The following is a 17,426-nucleotide window of genomic DNA, read 5'->3' as shown; positions in this document are numbered from 1 at the left end:
GTCTCCCATAACATTCTCATAGATACACTGATGAAGCACAGACCTGATAAAGAGACGGTACATTGAAAACTGGCTGAGCTGCTGGGCTCAAAAAGTTGTGATCAGAGGCACAAAGTCCAGAGGAGACCAGCCACTAGTGTCGTACCCCAGAATGATACAAAACTGGGAGGAGCTGCTGATACACTAGATGGTTGTGCTGCCATTCAGAGGGATTGCATGAGGCTGGAGAACTGGCCAGGCACGAATTTCATGAAGTTCAACAAAGGGAAATGAAAGTCCTGCACCTGAGGAGGAATAACCCCAGGCACCAGTACACCCTGGAGGTGACTGGCTGGAAACCAGCTTGGCAGAAAAGAACCAGGGACTCCTGGTGGACATCAAGTTGAACGTGAGCCAGCAATGTGCCCTGGCAGCAAAGACGGCCAACAGCCTCCTGGACTGCATTAGAAAGAGCGTTACCAGTGGGTTGAGGCAAGTGATCCTTCCTGTCTGCTCGGCCCTGATGAGACCACATCTGGAGCAATTGTGTTCAGTTCTGGGCTCCCCAGTACAAGAAAGACACATACATACTGGAGTAAGTCCAGTAAAGGGCCATAAAGACGATTAAGGAATTGAAGCATCTGAAATATGAGGAGCGGCTGAGAGAGCTTGAACTGTTTAGCCTGGAGAAGAGAAGGCTCAGGAGATCTTATCAGTGTACATAAATGCCTGATGGGAGCGAGTAAACAAGACTCTCTAAAGCCAGACTCTTCTCAGTGGTATCCTGTGAAAAGACAACATGCAGTGGGCCCCAACTGAAATACAGGAAATTCCATTTAAACATAAGACAAAAATTTTTTACTCTGAGGGTGACTGAATAGTGGAAGAGGTTGTTCAGTGAGGTTGTGGAGTTTCCATCCTTCCATTCAAACCCTGACTGGTCACAGACCTGAGCAACCTGCTCCCATTGACCTGGCTTTAAACACGGGATTTAGTCTAGGCAATGGGCAGAGGTCCCTTCCGACCTCAATGATTCTGTGAAATAATATGCTGTGAAATAATATTCTGTGAAATAAATGTGTCGAGATTTAGTAAGACTTGTCTTGCTATCACTTCAGCTCCCAATGAGCAGTGCCCTGAGACAGATATATAATGCCATCAAAGTAAACCTGCCAGCAAAATAAGAGAAGCCTGAGGATGTCTGGGCTCTGCTGCTAGGGAAGCACTGGTAGTAGTCTTTATATATTAAAGATTCAGGAAGATAGTTGCAGCTGGTAGGTGTTTCTAAGGGGTCCCAGGAAGGAAAGAGCATGCTGTGAAGGCTGTGGAATCATGTAGTAAGCCATCATTCAGGGTTCCCAAGTCCAGAAGATGTGAGAAGACTGTGGGCTGCCTGCCACCGCTCTGTGAGGACATGTGGGGACTCACGTTATTGAAGAAGCATCCCCTAAGCAGCAGGAATGACTAGGAAAGCTCTCTGGAACGTGGCAAGGAAGTAAGGAACATGCCTGGCCTAAGCTGCCAGGGCTTGTAGAGTAACCCTCATTTGGTTTCTCATGCTACCTCTCAGGACATCTACTGCAGTTAGAGCCTGCGCGAGTTCAGTAGAGACAAAATTGTTACCCTCTGGATGCCTTTGAGAAACCATTCACTTGCTAGTGTTCAGGTATTCCAGTTTAAAGGATCGTCGCAGTGCAAGGAGGAGCACCTTTAGGTTAAACAAGTACCCAGGAGTTGCCCTTAATTCAGAGCAAGGTAAGCTGGATGCAAATAGAAGCTTGTTTGCAATATCCAAAATATACAGAATCATTTAAATATTGATAAAAGATGCATAAGGAGTGAAAAGGAAGCTGTTTTGTTAGTCTGTTCACATTAAGGCCAAATATAAAAGACCTTCTGTATTAGCCAACCTGTTCAAGGTGATCTTTGACTCAAATGGTCAAGGATGCGTTATCTTCCTGTATGCTAATGAATACCAATGCATACAACATCTTCCAAGTCAACTCTGTCAGCCTTTGTATGTAGCTCCTCTTTCTTGGAGTCTCCTGGGTTCCCACATTTGTTTAAGTCTACCTCTCATTTCCTTCCTCATCAGGTATACATTGACCAAAAAAGAAATAATCTAGCACTTTTTTCCAGGAAACAATTACTGGACATCTCCCCACTTTGGAGAAACTTATATCACTTTTGCAGATCAGGTACTAGCTCGTAAACATGACAGGTTCTATTAAACTCATTAAGGGCATAATACTTTCCCTTCGCACCCCTGCTGTCACAGTCCCTCAGCAGGTACATTTAAGTGTGAAATGTCTAAAGGCCATTAAACATTGCATTTTATTATTAACCAGTAAATTGACAGACATACTCAAGGCAAACAATACCGATTAAATGAACACATGCCTTCCTTTACTGTTTTTTGATTTAGAACAGATACTCCGTTAATCCACCACTCTGGAATGACAGAGGGTTTCAGGGAGACAAACCTGCAGCTCAGGGAGACCATAACTGAGGCTTTCATGTAGAGGGAGTTGTAACGCCAAAACACAACTGTTGGGAGAACTTTGATTGTCTTAAATTGTTCTGTCTTCCCTTCATTATGAGTATGGTCAACATACAAAATCGGAGCATCATAGCAACCTTGTATGATTTGCACAGTCGTAGAGAGTATAAATGCAGTGCCACATTTAACAGTTCAGACAGAAATGCATGGGACTTCAGGGTCTCCTTCATTCCACAAAAGTGGCATCATATTGATTCACAAAAAAAGAAATAAAAAGAAAAATGATTGTTCCAGCAAGACACGCTTTCAGTGCAGTCAGCAAAGTGAAACACCATTCACCATCTTCATGCTACACCTAGAAAAATTTCAAGGCTCTCCACTGTGCAAACTGAAGCCTTGGTTATGGCTAACACACTGTTCATGCCTGTTTTGTAGAAAAATGCCTCCAGCCAAAGCGGAATTCACTGTATTCCTAAATCAAAACAAACTGGGAAACGCATTGCTGTTTGTGTCAGTCTAATGCTACACAGCGTGTGTGAGCACATGGCATTATTTTGCATGCTGGCACTTACAATGGATCAGACTACAGAAACAATTACCTTTATTGTAAAATTGCACCTTCTCTTGCAGTGTCTTCAGTTTTAATGAAGATCAACTGTGACAAAACTACATGGAGTAATCGAAATAGCAGAGAGAAATTGCTTTTTGAAAACAAAAAGCTTGTAAAAAAGTTACAGTAGGGCTGGGAGAGTCATGAGTGCACTTTATACCCTAACATTTTGGCTTTGTTCTATGGAACCTTCTGCAACCAGCAGGGAATGAAAAATTGCAGTTGACATCTAAACCTGGCATTTGTCTCCATTAATGCTTAATACGGGGACTGTGTTCACTTGGCTTAGTCTCTGCCCATCAGTTACTTTGCTCTTTAGGAGAAAAGAGAACAGGGAGAAGCCAAGTAAAATTAGGCTAGCTTGCTTTGAACCAGGATTTCAGTGAAATCTATAGGCAAGGGCCAAATCTGCATCCTAAGGAAATAAAATTACATCGTGGCCTCGTTTGCCGCATCTTGTTAAGAGATCCTGCTCCATCCTCTCATCCATTATGAAAATTTTCTGCCAGTCTTTTTGTATCCGGTGCTAGAAATCAAGTTTCAGACTCGGCCCTTCCTTCAAAGGTTAAAAAATATGGAAAGTCTGTGGTATGGATGTGTTTTGAAATAGAGAATGTATCTCAGTGTCACTAGCACAATAGATGGCACTAAAGGAAGTAAAACACTGCTGAAAGCAGGAGCCTAAAGAGCGCTTCTGTTTGTCACAAGAACAACAGCTCCTTGGTGGATACTTAACGAAGCAGTGAAGCTGGAATGTACTTCCTCTGAGCGGTATTTTGTTCCCACAGGAGCAGCCCTAGACACTGCTGATGGGGAGGCCTGTTGTGGATGTAATTGGTCTCAGATTCCACATCTCTGCCTAACCCAGAGTTGCTCCCTTATGTCCCCAGGGATCACCTCTGTCATGGTCACGTTCCACAGTTTTGTCCTGAGAGCTGATGTCTTTTCTCTTTGATTGAGCAGCAATGACTGCAACTTAATAAGGCAAAGCGAAAGTATCATGTGAGGTAGCTGTAAACACACTAGAGGTTATTCATGTCATCTTTTTGGCGTGCAAAGACCATGTGTCTACTTAGATTGTCCCCAGGAGTACTAGTCAGCTTCTAGATTTGGGTGCACATTACAGCAGTAACCCAACTCTGTAGTCCTGGTGAGTGATTGTCATGCAAAGGAGACCTGGGCACAGTCCCTCCAAGGGAGCCAGGGCAAGCTATGACCCTTTTCTGTGGCTGAGACTTACTGTCCAACAACAGGTGACAGTTTGCTTTTAAACCACAGCAAGTCAAAATATCATTGAAAGACAACACCAAGTGCGATAAAGGAATTAGTAAGACTGAAGCCTGGGCCAATACAGCTGCTGACGAAAGTTTTGAAGAAGGCAACAGAGTCGTTATAGCAACAGAAGCAGGAGATGTTTTATAACAATGGCAAGCACCTAAGCCTAGGAAAGCTAATGTAGCTGTAACTGTGAGAAAGTCTAAATGGGATCTTTTCAGGTGTGCGTGTGTTTGCTGTGTTTGCACTTCAAGCTGACCAAAAATGAGTGCCTGTGTTGCTCTAGTCATGAGCCCAAGCTTGTAAAACTGCTGAGGAGCCAAGCATTTACCAGCCCAGCCAGTGCATTGCTTTAACTGGGCCACTGAGCTTTTAGATTACAGCTGGTTGCACAGTACTTGGGAGCACATGCTGATCAAGTTTACATCTGCCTAAAAGGTACCACATAGGCATACCACGACTGAATTTACTTTTCGGGAATATTTCCCTGTGGTATTGCTGTCATTAACAGAGCTCTAAAGATCAGAGTGATCTAAAGTAGAGTGGTGGCTGTTACGTGTCACTGTGCCACCTCGCACTTGGCCCCGGGGCAAGTAACTCACTTGGTATTAACTAAACATTAGCCCCTTGAGTATGGATTTATGCTGGCATTCCTGCCCCAGTACCACTAAAATAGTAGTTATACAACAGTAGGAGTTTTTGTAGCACACACAAAGCCGGGGGAAGGATTATAATCAGCCATAAATACGGCTTGGATGAATACATGTACTGCTAGAAGCAAATCAGTTATTTGACCTCAGGTTTATATTTCTGTAAACATGTATCTTGGCAACGTATCATTCAGCTTCTCAATACGATGCCTTGCAAGCCCTTTCTCATTTATCTCAGCTGTCTTGTTGTGTTATGTTACAAATGATTGCTGTTAATTCTGTGTTTAATTGCGCTTAGCATAATTTATTTGCTATCCAGTGATTCTAACTGTTGGACATAACAAAATACGGTTGTTTTCTCTTCTACTTCCTTCTGCTTCTCATTTGTGGATGCTGAAAGCAGCTGGACCTGTTCCATGTGAATGGAAATAATTATGAGCATGTACAACAAATTCATTAATCTCAAGAAGGCATCTTGCATGGAGCTATTCCTGGAGCGTTCATGAATTATCTTCCTCTTTCCTGCCCCTCCAGAATTACTTCCTTTTAATTTTGCACCACAAACCTCTTTTCTGTGAACCTACCTCCTTCCTTTTACTAATAGGGATTGGAAGCAGAATGTGTTTCGACTAAAATTGGCAATAATGACGTGTTGCATAAACCAAAACGCCTGTCCCAGATGTTCTGGAGAAAGGCTCTGAGTCTTTCAAGTGTGATTGGAGAACTGGGATTGTTTCTCACTTTAGTGAAGAGGAATTCTCTCAGGATGGTAGATCAAAAGAGTGTCAGTTTGATTTTCTAGAAGAAAATCTTGTTACTCTACTATACAAGCTCTACTATACCAGCTTTGTATTTTCCTCCTATTTCTAGTTATAAACCTCTAACAGCAATCTGTTAGTTCTTTAAACAATCCGTAAGTTTTGTTTCATTAAGGGCTACAGGTGCTGCTTGCCCTTAAAGTCACTATCTCATGCAAGGCAGTCTGCTCTGAGTCAAATGTTGTTCTTCGAAGCTCCCAAAGTGCTTCTGGAGAGACCACACTTAAATCTGAGCACAAACAGTGTTCTAAAACAGCCCCTGCCACGTCAGGGAGTGACAGTGAAGGGTGCCATGGATGCCTTCAAAGGGGGTAACACTCATGCCATCCGAATAGCAACTGATCACTTGGTGTACGGGTGTATGTATTTCAAGAGGCTACTTATCCACCCCATTTCAAGTCTGAGCGCAGGTGCCTGTGTGCATAAGCCTGCACCATAGTTAATGAACTTACTGAGTCACGTGGATAAAAATTGTTCCTGTGTCTCAACTCAAAGCCAATAAGGCCTTTATCGTTTCCTTTTAAGTATAACTTTGATCATATCAAAGACTATTGCCAGCTTCTCCGTGTTCAATTTGTGTTACTTCTATTACTTATTTATCACAAATACACTCTTCTATTTGAAAAATTTGATCAGTGCTTAATGGAAGCCTTTGAGGATCTTGCAGCTATTGTTCATTGTTATCTGCTACCAGAATAATGATGAAGTAGAGGGGAGCACATGCATTGTATCTAGTGTGATTAGTCTTCTAATGCTGTGGACGATGGAAGAACGTAGGTAAAATACACCCCTTGGTAAATACCTAAAAGAGTGCAAGGCTAGCTTGAAAAACAAAAAGATGCAAAATCAGCAGTTTCTTCAGCTGCAGATTGTGTTTTTATGCGTGTATAATACTAATTTGCCTTAGGGAAGGGTTGCAATGAGATTGCATGGAGATGGAGTGTAAGGAACTTTGGTATGGTAAGGTATTACTGAACCTGTGTATCAAAACAAATATTGCAAAGGCATGCTTCTGGTGGTAATCAGAATTATGAGAGCTGGATGATGGTGGAAATCCAAGAACACCTATATGCTCTTATAATGCATTGTAGGCCCATCTGTACCAGCAAAAATGGAGTCAAGTAAAATGAGGTTGATTAAGAGCCAAGGTATATTTGCTACTCAGCATCCGAGTCAGATTTCTTATTTTAGCTGAATTCAGAGTCCTTGCCAGTTTTCTTGCAGAGGATTTGATGATGGAACATAGAGCTTTCTGTTCACTTTGTGAATGGGCTTCAGATCTAGAAGCTGAATCTCATTGGATTGTCAGTTCTTTCATGTCTTGGAACTGGATTTCATGATCCAGGAGGTCTGTTCCATATTAGCCAAAAAACCCTTAATCCACTACATGCGTATGCAAGCTGGTCTTCATGCCTTCTGTTTCCTAGAGGACATTTCTTATATTTGAAAGAATAGCTGGGGCTAGTCAGAAACTTCATTAAAAATTGCTGGTGGGAGGTGTTTTCAAAACTTTGCCGAAATATCTTCCTGGAATTCTCTAGTGTTAGTGCAATTGGTAAAGAATTACCTGTCAATAATGGAATTTCTGCTTGAAAAAGAGACAGGCACAATAGTAGACCTAGCCTAGGAGATCAGCAGACTAAGTACATTTGTTAGATAAGGACTCTCTGTTCTGTGTGCTGCTAGTGATTGGCCTAGGTATGTGGATAAGGACTATTTTGAGGTGTGGTAACACCTAATTCTCAGACTTTCTACCACCACCCACCTATCAAACTGAAAAGCTGTGCAAAGCCTTAGGTTCATTCATATTAAAAATGATGCACAGCTTAAAAATAGTAGAGGATGAAAAAACTCTTGTAGGGAGAAAAACTTCAGCTGCTCTTTCCTGACCTAAAATCCTACCACTGGTTACAGCATGGTACTGACTTGCTTACAGATTCTGATTTAATTATAGAGGGAAAAACAATAAAATTAGTGCTAAAAATCTTACATGCTAAAGATAATGAATCCCTTTCTTTAACAATGATATCTTTGCTAATAGGGACTTCGGTTTTCATGCAACATTGTTTTAAATTGAAAAACACCTGTTTAAGGATTGAAATTTTTCTAGTGGTGTGGCCCTTAATATAGTTTGCTTTTGGAACTGTAGAACTAGCTCTGTATTCCACCTTCAAAAAAAATGCACAAAATTTAAGAGTTGTATTTTCAACGCTTAGTATTTTTCTGGCGTCTATTACGAGTAGAGCTCACTGAAAAATCATAAATAAGTTTCATAGCAACATCTGAGTTCTTCATTCAGAGTGCTGCCTTGTCACTCTAATCCAAAGAGGAACAGATCTGATTCATGGAGAAAAGAGTTATGTTGGCATTAACTGCTAAATCAAAACTTGAGTATGGCAGATGGTATGTACACAAAAGTCCATACTAGGAATTAGGGTTACGGTCAGTTTTATAGGTGATCCCCTGCTAAATATTATCTTCTTTAAAATATTCTTTCTCTCCTACAAAGGCTGCAATACCTTTGGCTAGGTAACCCATTGTTAGTGCCTGAGAAAAAATCAGCTACTTCAGTAGAGGCACACATTAATTGCTGATCTTGCTTACTTCCATATCCGTGAAGTGCATTCTGCTTTAATTTTCTAGTGTTGTAACATTTTCTAATACCCCTTCTGGTTCACTAGCATTTTCCAAAGTGAAAATCTCAGCTGCTTTCTATTACAGCCTCCCACCTAGGAAGAAGTTTTAAGATCAACGCTATCAGCTGTTTGTTCTTGCTGGCATTGAGACTATGTTTTCTTCCATGCTCCCTGTGTATCCTAATGCATCTTTCTATTCCCTACCCCATCTCCGCTAGTGAACCAGCTCAGCAGAACTGAAGCTTCCAGGCTCTCCAGCAACAGTAGCCCATGTATGCAAACATTCCTGTGTTACTAGAACAAATCTGCCTTTCTGATTTTGGAGATACCTTTGCACAAACAAATTTGAATAGGGTAGATTTTTGCACTAATTCTGAAGCAGAATGAGAAAGCCATTTTGCATATGAAAAAGAGGTAACTGCCCATGTGAAGGAGCAAATTCCATGCTTGTTCTTCAGTCACTTCAGACTCTGGAAGTACAGCACTTCGTATTGCCCTAATTAAGATTCTAGGGGGAAAAAGAGTATTTAAATCATTAGTTAGTATTCTGTAGAAGTGGTGAGTCCTACAAGAGCATTAACTAGATCCACAAACCACTCTAGGGAAGGTGAGGAAAGGAAGCATGACGATAATTTAATGTGTACAGATGCTGGACTAGAATAGCTGTATCAAACACAAACGCTGTTGATGAGATAGGCACCGTTTCAATTCGGCTCATGTTGGAGATGATATTTTCTGTATTTACCCTCTTCGTGAGTGTCTTCTGTGGAGTTTTAAATGTATAATTAATGCAGCATAGAAATGTGCACTAGCCATATTATTAAAATTTATCATGGCATTAGCTTTCAAAAATGACTGCCTAACAAGTAGAAGCTAAAGCTGTAAGAATTGGATTTTCAGTGAGGAGCTCCATAACATAAAGCACTGAAATTTATCTCAATATTATTTTATTAGAGCTTTTTAATTACTATGGCAGATAAGCAGGACTGGCCATTATCTCTGCAAAACATTTGTATTAATAATGGCACGTAATTTGCCATGATTGTTAGAGAATATTCTGTCCCTATTAAGAGCTTAGTTTAAGCTGATATGTAAAAGCCACACTTCTGCAAGGCAGGAGTTTCCATCTTCTCTTCCACTGGGCTCCCAAGCCATTTTTCTCGATTGAGCTATATTTTTTCCTTAGAAATATGGAAACATATCAACTATCTTCCTGAGTAGGTAATTAACAAGAAATTCTGAATGCATGTGTGGTAGCTAGAAAATTAGTCACTTTTTTTCTCTTTTAAAGCAGTCCTGTTTGTTTACACCAAGCAAGACAAGAGCATTTTGTAATCTAAAACTATCCTTTTGATTACTTCCCTGCTAATTTTTTTTTCTTTTGATATAGATACAGAGTATGAAACTAAGCCGTTTATTTAAAAGTGTGGCTTGGATACTTTGCTTTTTAGTGGGATGCTTGTAACTGTAATAATAGGTGAAAGGAGCAGAAGAAGTTCACATACCATATATTCTAGCTTACCTGTCATTGTTATCAAATTGAAACATCAAGTACTAACACTGGGTTTGAATTAGGAGTAGTGATAGCATTCTCGTAATGCTACAGCACTCACTGAAGCCCTTTGTATGGAGCTCCTTGTTTGGAGTGAAATCAAGATTTAAGTATGTCATGCAGAAGTGATCATTTAGTGAATAAACTAACAAAAACATTATTTATGGGTATCTTATATCCTACAAAGTTCTGTAGTTTATCTGTGTGAGAACACATGTCCCTGTTCAGCACAAACATAATGAAACAATGAAGAAACTCAGTGGATTGTAGGAGCACTGCAAGAAATAATACTCCATTTGGCTTGTAATGAGATTTTTGAAGAACTACTGAGAAGATTTCAAATATCTATGTTGGCTGCAAGCTACTTTTTGTCCTTGAATTATCTTGACCTCATTCAATTCAGGACAATTCAATGTTTGCATTATAACTTTGCAGCATTTGGAATCAGACACAGAAAAAGGGTCATTAAGATCGATTGCGCTCCCTCTTCTTCGGTGGTCAAGGCAGTGTTGTTCCTTAAATTATATTTTTCTGCTGTTTGCTTGGACCGAATAAAGATTTATTCGACTGATGTTGAAAGAGGAGCAGCTACAGGAAATGAACCACACAGCATGAAGATGAGAAGGCTTTGGGATTTTGGAAATGAATAGATGTTATTCTTGATATTCATAGCACAATATGATAGGAGTATCTGAAACTACGTAAGAGTGACTCCTACCACTAAGCATAGATTTGCTAGTAAGGATGTGCATTTGTGTCTTCTGTGAGTGAAAATGTAAGTACCTTATGAGACAATCAAGTTGCTCTCATTGAGAAACTGCAGCTGTGTGCTGTGAGGAGCAAAGGAATTTTTTTGGATGCTGATACAAAAGTGAGAGAATACTAGGTTGAACTCCTAGGTGCATCTGTTTTTTTTCTTTGATTCTGGAACTATCAGTCTTAGGTCCTGTTCAGGCAGTTGAAAAACAGGAAATAGTTCTCCCGATTTTAAAAGTAAAATAGATTGTAGTTTCTAAATAGAAACTTGTGAGATTTACTTTTCCTGTACTGAAGAAAGGGAAGGGTTTTATCAGAGGGAGAAGTTAGGAATTGTGTAGCCAGCAATAGAATGCTAGAAAAATGGATTTATGCAACTGGAGATGTGATTATTTGCTGATTTGTAGTGCGATAATTAACAGAATAATGAATATGAGGATAGTTTACCACTTATCAAAAATAACTAATAGGATAAGAGGCTTGCTCAAGTATTTATTTTAAAATGTCATTGTATAGCTTTTGTACAGCTCTTTTCTAGTCTTCCTTGTAGGGTCTGTGTGAATTTGTGGGGGAACAGAAATAATGTTCAGGCCAATGTGGAAATGACACAGATAAGAAAAAAAGAGGCAACAAACAAACTGCAGGTGTTGATATTCTTAGATGGTTTACCATGATGTATCGACTCAAACAGGTGCTGCTCTTGGTTAAAAGCCTTTTTATTCAAAATTCCTTCTTTTGGTATGTTTTTTAATATGAATAGATTAGCTTTTAGTAGCTGGTTTTGAAATTTAGAAACACTCTCTAAACTGTTCTCCAGACTTTTAAAGCCGGAGTTGCTTCAGTGAAATGTAACTATTGACATCTTCCTTCACTCAAGCATGGTTTTTTACATTCTCATCCTGTCTTTAAAGACTTTTTCCTCCTTGATTTATACATCCTTTGTCATCCTCTCCCCTGTTAATCAAATGCCACGGTAGATCTTCACAGTCATCTTTAGTCCTTTGATAAGTACTAGGAACACGAAAAAACTTAATATTTTAAATATTTATCTAAAGCATCATTGATAGTGCAGGAGGTAGTGCTCCTTCAGATGAGCAGGGCTGCCCGTGGTTGAAACCTTAGGGAAATCTCTCCATAGCTGAAACTCTTATTTGCAACCAGACGGTTACTGACTGCAAACTGCAGTGCAGAACTGGGTTATCATGGTACAAGTTGCTCTGTGCCAACCATGTTGAAGTAACTGTCCTTGTGCTTACATATAGCATATGCACAGCAGTGTCACTTATTCTGAGCTTTTATTAGCTGGAGAATCCTAGGTGCATGTTTGCTCAGTTTCTTTGGTTTGCAGTTTCTTGACAGAGAGAGAAATTGGTTTCATGGAAGTGGATTCACACCAGTCTGTTATTCTTTGTGCTGTTCCATATGGCCCCGTTCCTCACTATTTGCAAAAAGTTGCTACAAACTGCCTGATGTGTTCATCCATATCTTCTTAAGTGCAGTGGAGTAGAGAAGCCCTCACACAGGTATGACAGCTGTGACAAACAGATCCATGATGCCGGATGGGATAGGGGAAGAAGGATATAGCTACAGCTTTGAAAAGTGAGCCTGAAAAAGAGGTATTCTTTTTGCTCTTTGTTAGTTTTCGTATCTAGCAGGTTCAGGTCACAAGGAAAAGAAATAAACAACCCCTTTCCCCCAACCCCGAGCCCTTTTGCAGCCTGCCTTACAAGATTCCCTGTGAAATCCCCAAATGAACCTGTCAGTTTTCTCCAGTGTGTGCAGCTGGACATTTTCTGCAGGCCAAATTCTGCCGTGATTGGTGACACCTGTACAAACACACTTGACAGTGGGTTGCAGAGGGACTGATTTCCTCCTAATGTTTACTTGGGGCCACGGGTAGGCAAGCAGCAAACAGCATCCTTCCCTCTGCAGTGGGGCCTCAGTTAGTTGACAATGCAGAAGAAAAACTAAGGGAGAGATTTCTAGTCATGGCAGTCTGCTACTATGATGGTTAACAGGGAGCAGATCTGTGGAGTAAACATAACAATCTTAACACAGTTCTTCAGAGAGGCAGCATACTCAAGTCATTTTTTTCCTTTTTTTTCCCCTGCCTCTTACACCACAGGATGCCTCACGTGGAAAAGCATAACAATACTAAACACACATAAATTTGTGAGCTGGAATTCTCTGGTTGCAGCTAGATGCATGAGCCAAACCTAAAAATAAATCATTTAAAATATAAGTCCTGTAGGGAAGACAAAACAAACGTAGAGCAGCCACTGTCAGAGCAAATAGTTTGCCTGTTGTTCACACTCTCGAACATCTGATATTTCCTATGGGTTTCCTGGGTTTCAGTCAGACCTGCCCTCCAACTGATTTCACCGAAAGGGACCAGAAAGTTGAGTAGAAGCACACAGAAATACATTTCAGATTTTTTCCCCCTTAACATTTGAGAGGTAGCACAGACTAGTTAATATCCTGGAGCTCTTCCTGCAATTTTAATTACTGCTCAGCCTAAAGGAGAATGTCCCTGCCTAGAAAAGGCCCATGAAGACCATGCTTCGGTCTAGTGGCTTACACTGAAGTTTTTTCAAGCTATCAGTGCAGCACAAGTAGCTTCAGTGTGCCTTAATTTCAAACTGACCTCAGCTGCACTATTTTCTGCACCTCTGGAGGTGGTATTCATATAATGCAGGATGGGGAATGCTACTCATAACGTCAATTCCGTTTTCATATGTTAATTGTGTCCATTGTGGGGGAATTGGTCAAGGCGAGGCAGACTGGAAACGAAGATCAGATGATGACTCACCTCCATTTCTCCTTTCCTGCTTTTGATTTGTATGCTCTACAGCTGCTCCACTGTGCCAGAATGTCTCCCTAACTTCTCAAAAGCCATGAGGAAGCTTGCACCAGGAACAGGCTGCACCAGGAAGAGTATTGCTTCACCTCACCTGTAGCTTAGTTACACAAGTGTACCTAAACACGTTCCTGAAGTCGTATCTCTGATAAGTCATGGTTCATGGATGCGCCTTGTTGTACAACTTGCCCGGGATGGGAGGAGAGGTGATTGACTTCTTCCCATTTGCATGGTGCCTGCATCTCTTCCTGCAAGGAACCCCAGTGCTAGAGAATTGATTTAATGTCTAGCTAGGAACTCAAGGATGAAGTGACCTTTCAAAAGAAACAAAACACCGTGAAGCAGCATCTAGAAGGTGAGCAATTTGTGGTTAGTTTTCTAAATGTTCCTCTGCTGTCACTTGAGAATGTTTTTCTGTAAGGTATGGCAAAGAAGGCTTGCTATTTCTCTGGGATAGAAATGGGGTTTATTGGCAGAATTATATTTCAGAAGTTTCTACTGTGATCTCAGAAAGGTGGAGTAGAGGAGTAGAGGGAACAAGTTCTTTGATTTTTTTTTTTTTTTGATTGAATGATCCCTTCAGCCTATGGTATGGGCTGATTTATTTGTCTGAACTTGAATTGGTATCATTGGTACTCTGTTTATCCACAGGAAAACTGCAGCTGAAGCTGCCACTGTATAAGAAAAGCTTTTATGTTTTAAGTACCTGTCCATCAAGTGTCTTATCATAAATTAATTTCATATAGCGAGATCACCAAGTGACATCTCTTCATCGCTGTCAAACTGGATTTGGACAAAGGGTGTTAACATAAGATTCCTTGTCTCTGCCTTCACGCCTGAGTCACTGACCTTGCCCATCTCTGTACATGATTTAAGAATACAGTTTTTATAAGATATACCTTAAAGCTTAGATAACAGCTGCTCTTTCTTCTCTGTGTGAGAAATCTGCTCATCAACAGGAAGAAATGGTTAAAATAACTCTTGCAGGATAGAGATACTGGTCTTTTATAACTGTTTTTAAAATGACTGGTAAGCCCAGCTAGGGTATTGATGAACAATTAGTGCACTGTAAACCTCACTCTTCCCCTCAGACATTTGCTTTTGACCAACTGATGATGGGACTGTACACAAATATCATTTAAATTGCAGAAGAAACAACATCATTTCCTAAACAGAGCACAGGGAAAGCAAATGGCAGTCTAGGGTAATGCGTGAGTCTTCGCTAACTAAATTTTACCTGTGTATTCTCTCTCATTCATAGATTAGATATGGTTGAGCTGCTTCAGATTAATTAAAAAAAAAAACAGTATAGCACAGCTCTTTTCTTCAAACTCACCTGAAAGTAGGTACTGTCTTTTTAAACTTTTTTTAAGCAGGGAAAGGCAAGATTACAGTTTTACACATTCTTACACATTCCTTTTTCTTGGCATGCAAGCACATTGCTAGTCATCATAGGAAATGCTTTGGCAGTACCTTTCTGCTATTTCTGTGTGGGAGGTGTGAGAAGAAATGAGGAGTCTGTTCTTTGCCACAACCATTCTAACAAGATGTGATTTTTGAGGTGGAGTTGCTTTCAGAGAACTAAGCATTGGAGGTTGTCAGAGATTTCCAAAGGAGAGAATTTCTAGAGTTATAAAATGTCCTATTTTTTCACTACCTGGAAAACAGCCTGATGTGACCAGATTCATATGCTGAGTCCCTTATGTATTAACACTGTAAGGATTCAATTAGCCATGAGGGCTAGCTCTGGCAGTATCCAGCTGGTGGTCCATGGTCTGCATGTAGCACACAAGGACACTGTGCCCAGCGGGAGTAGGAGTAAGGAAGATAAGGGACTGTGAGCAGAAAGAGCCTGGTGATTTTGGAGGGGGACAGCGAGTAGGACTGGATGGAGAACAGAAGCGGGAATCTGCAAGCCAGCGGGTACCAGGGCTGAAGGGCAAGGTGACAGAGGAAAGATCTTGGTCACAGAGGGAAGAGGGGTGCAGGAAGCAGCCTGGCAGAGCATGTCGGAGGGCAGCGCAGGACAAGGGCAGTGCCAGACAGCTGCAGTAGAAAGTGAGGTTTCAGCACAAATGCTGGAAATGGGGGAGTGGTGAGAGCAGAAGGAGCAGCGGGATGAGGGGAAAGGAGTGGAGATGAACTCCCCAGAAGAGGCTTGGGAGCCTGAAGCAGGGAGGGGGAAGGAGCTGTGCCCTACAACGGCATCTTGATTCTAGTCACTGCACCAAAAGCAAATGTTTGTACGACCTTGGTGGCTACCATCTGGGCACAGACCCCGATTGATCCACAAGCTGCTTCGATCATGAGGACAGTATGGTGTTCCTGAGCTGGTTAGAGCAAATCCTGTCACTGATGGAAGGACTGAAATGAGCCCAGGCTTGCACCTCCTTTCCTACCGTGTTCCTCTTAGACAAGGTGCTTGAGTTCTGCTTGTGCAAGACCTAGCTAATTTCAGTCTTAATCAGCAGTGAGCATTTAGGTGTGGGAGAGGCAGGTAGATCGGCTTTAGCTGAGCTCCCTCTTTTGTAATGAAAGCTGCTTATAGAGCAGCAGAACAAGGAGGGAAGTCAGCAAGCTACGAGCTGTAGATGACGTGGCTCAGTACAGTGAGCCTGTGGGTCAGGCCCGAATAGGGTCCTGCACCGCCCAAGGGGGCTGTGAACTTGGACTAACTCAGTCAAAGGCAGAGTTAGAGGTTATTCACCAGTTATTAGATTAGGAATCAACTGTCTGAACTGGGTGCTCATGACCTGCTCATGCCATGTGTGCCAGCTGTGTGGCAGGGCTGATGGAGGAGGGGGCGCTGAGTAGGAGGCAGCCTGGCCAGGACCAGGGCTGCATCTGGGCTCAGACCTGATGTTTGACTCCGCTTCACTGAGCTTCGCTCCGCAGCCCCTCGGGCACCTGCGTACGGCGCCTCCGTCACCACAGCATGCCTAACTGCCTCGTGTGTGATTGCTCAGCGTCCTTTAGGTCGGACACGGTAGAGTCGTGAGGAACGTAACAGAGGGGTGTTCTCTTCCCCCCAGCAAAGGTTTCTGGTCTATGTTGGTGTTGCTCTTGGAGCCCTTGCAAACTGGATTTCTTTGGAAACAAAACTCTAGGCAAATGCTGTGAGTTTAAATGAAGGGTGAGTGCTCCCTGCTTCCTCTGAACCTGTGGACTTTCCAGACTGCGGGCTGAGCTGCTTCTCCCCTCTGGTCCCAGGGGGCTCCTCTTTCTTCTCTCCTGACTGGTAATACCACAAACCAAATCATCAGAAACACCATGGCAGTAGGTTAAAAGGAAATATCCTGATTTGATACTACCATAGTCTGCTCTGTCCAGGCTTATGTGACATGTTTCCACTCCATTTTAGGCCTGCAAGTAAATGAAGTGCCAGAATCCTGCCATTGGTTCCTGCAACGGGTAGCCAGCAGGTGAAGCTTTATCCCAGGGTGATGCCACGTTCGGTTCCTGTTCGCTTCCTCCCACCTGGGAGGCAGCTATTTATGGCAGCAGCCGTGGCTGGGTGGATAATCCCAGAGGTGCGCCGAGACCTCTTTGGATAAGGTCCGGAGTCTCCGCTGTGATGCCCTTTCAATGGGTGTGCCTCATGCCATTAATCCCACTTAGGACGGCAAGCAGCACGGTGACCCGCTGTTATCATTGTTAGTGTAGTGGTAAGCGCTCGGCTGGGTGATTAAATTGCTCAGCTTTCCCTGCGTTAACCTTGAGCCAAAAAAGAAAGAAAGGAAAAAAAAAAAAAGGGATAGACTAATGTGAGTCACAACAGGCAGCGGGAAAGAAG

Source organism: Struthio camelus, chromosome 1 (assembly GCF_040807025.1).
Source record: "Struthio camelus isolate bStrCam1 chromosome 1, bStrCam1.hap1, whole genome shotgun sequence".
NCBI lineage: Eukaryota > Metazoa > Chordata > Aves > Struthioniformes > Struthionidae > Struthio > Struthio camelus.
The sequence above is the reverse complement of the archived record's forward strand: the minus strand, read 5'-3'. Positions refer to the sequence as shown.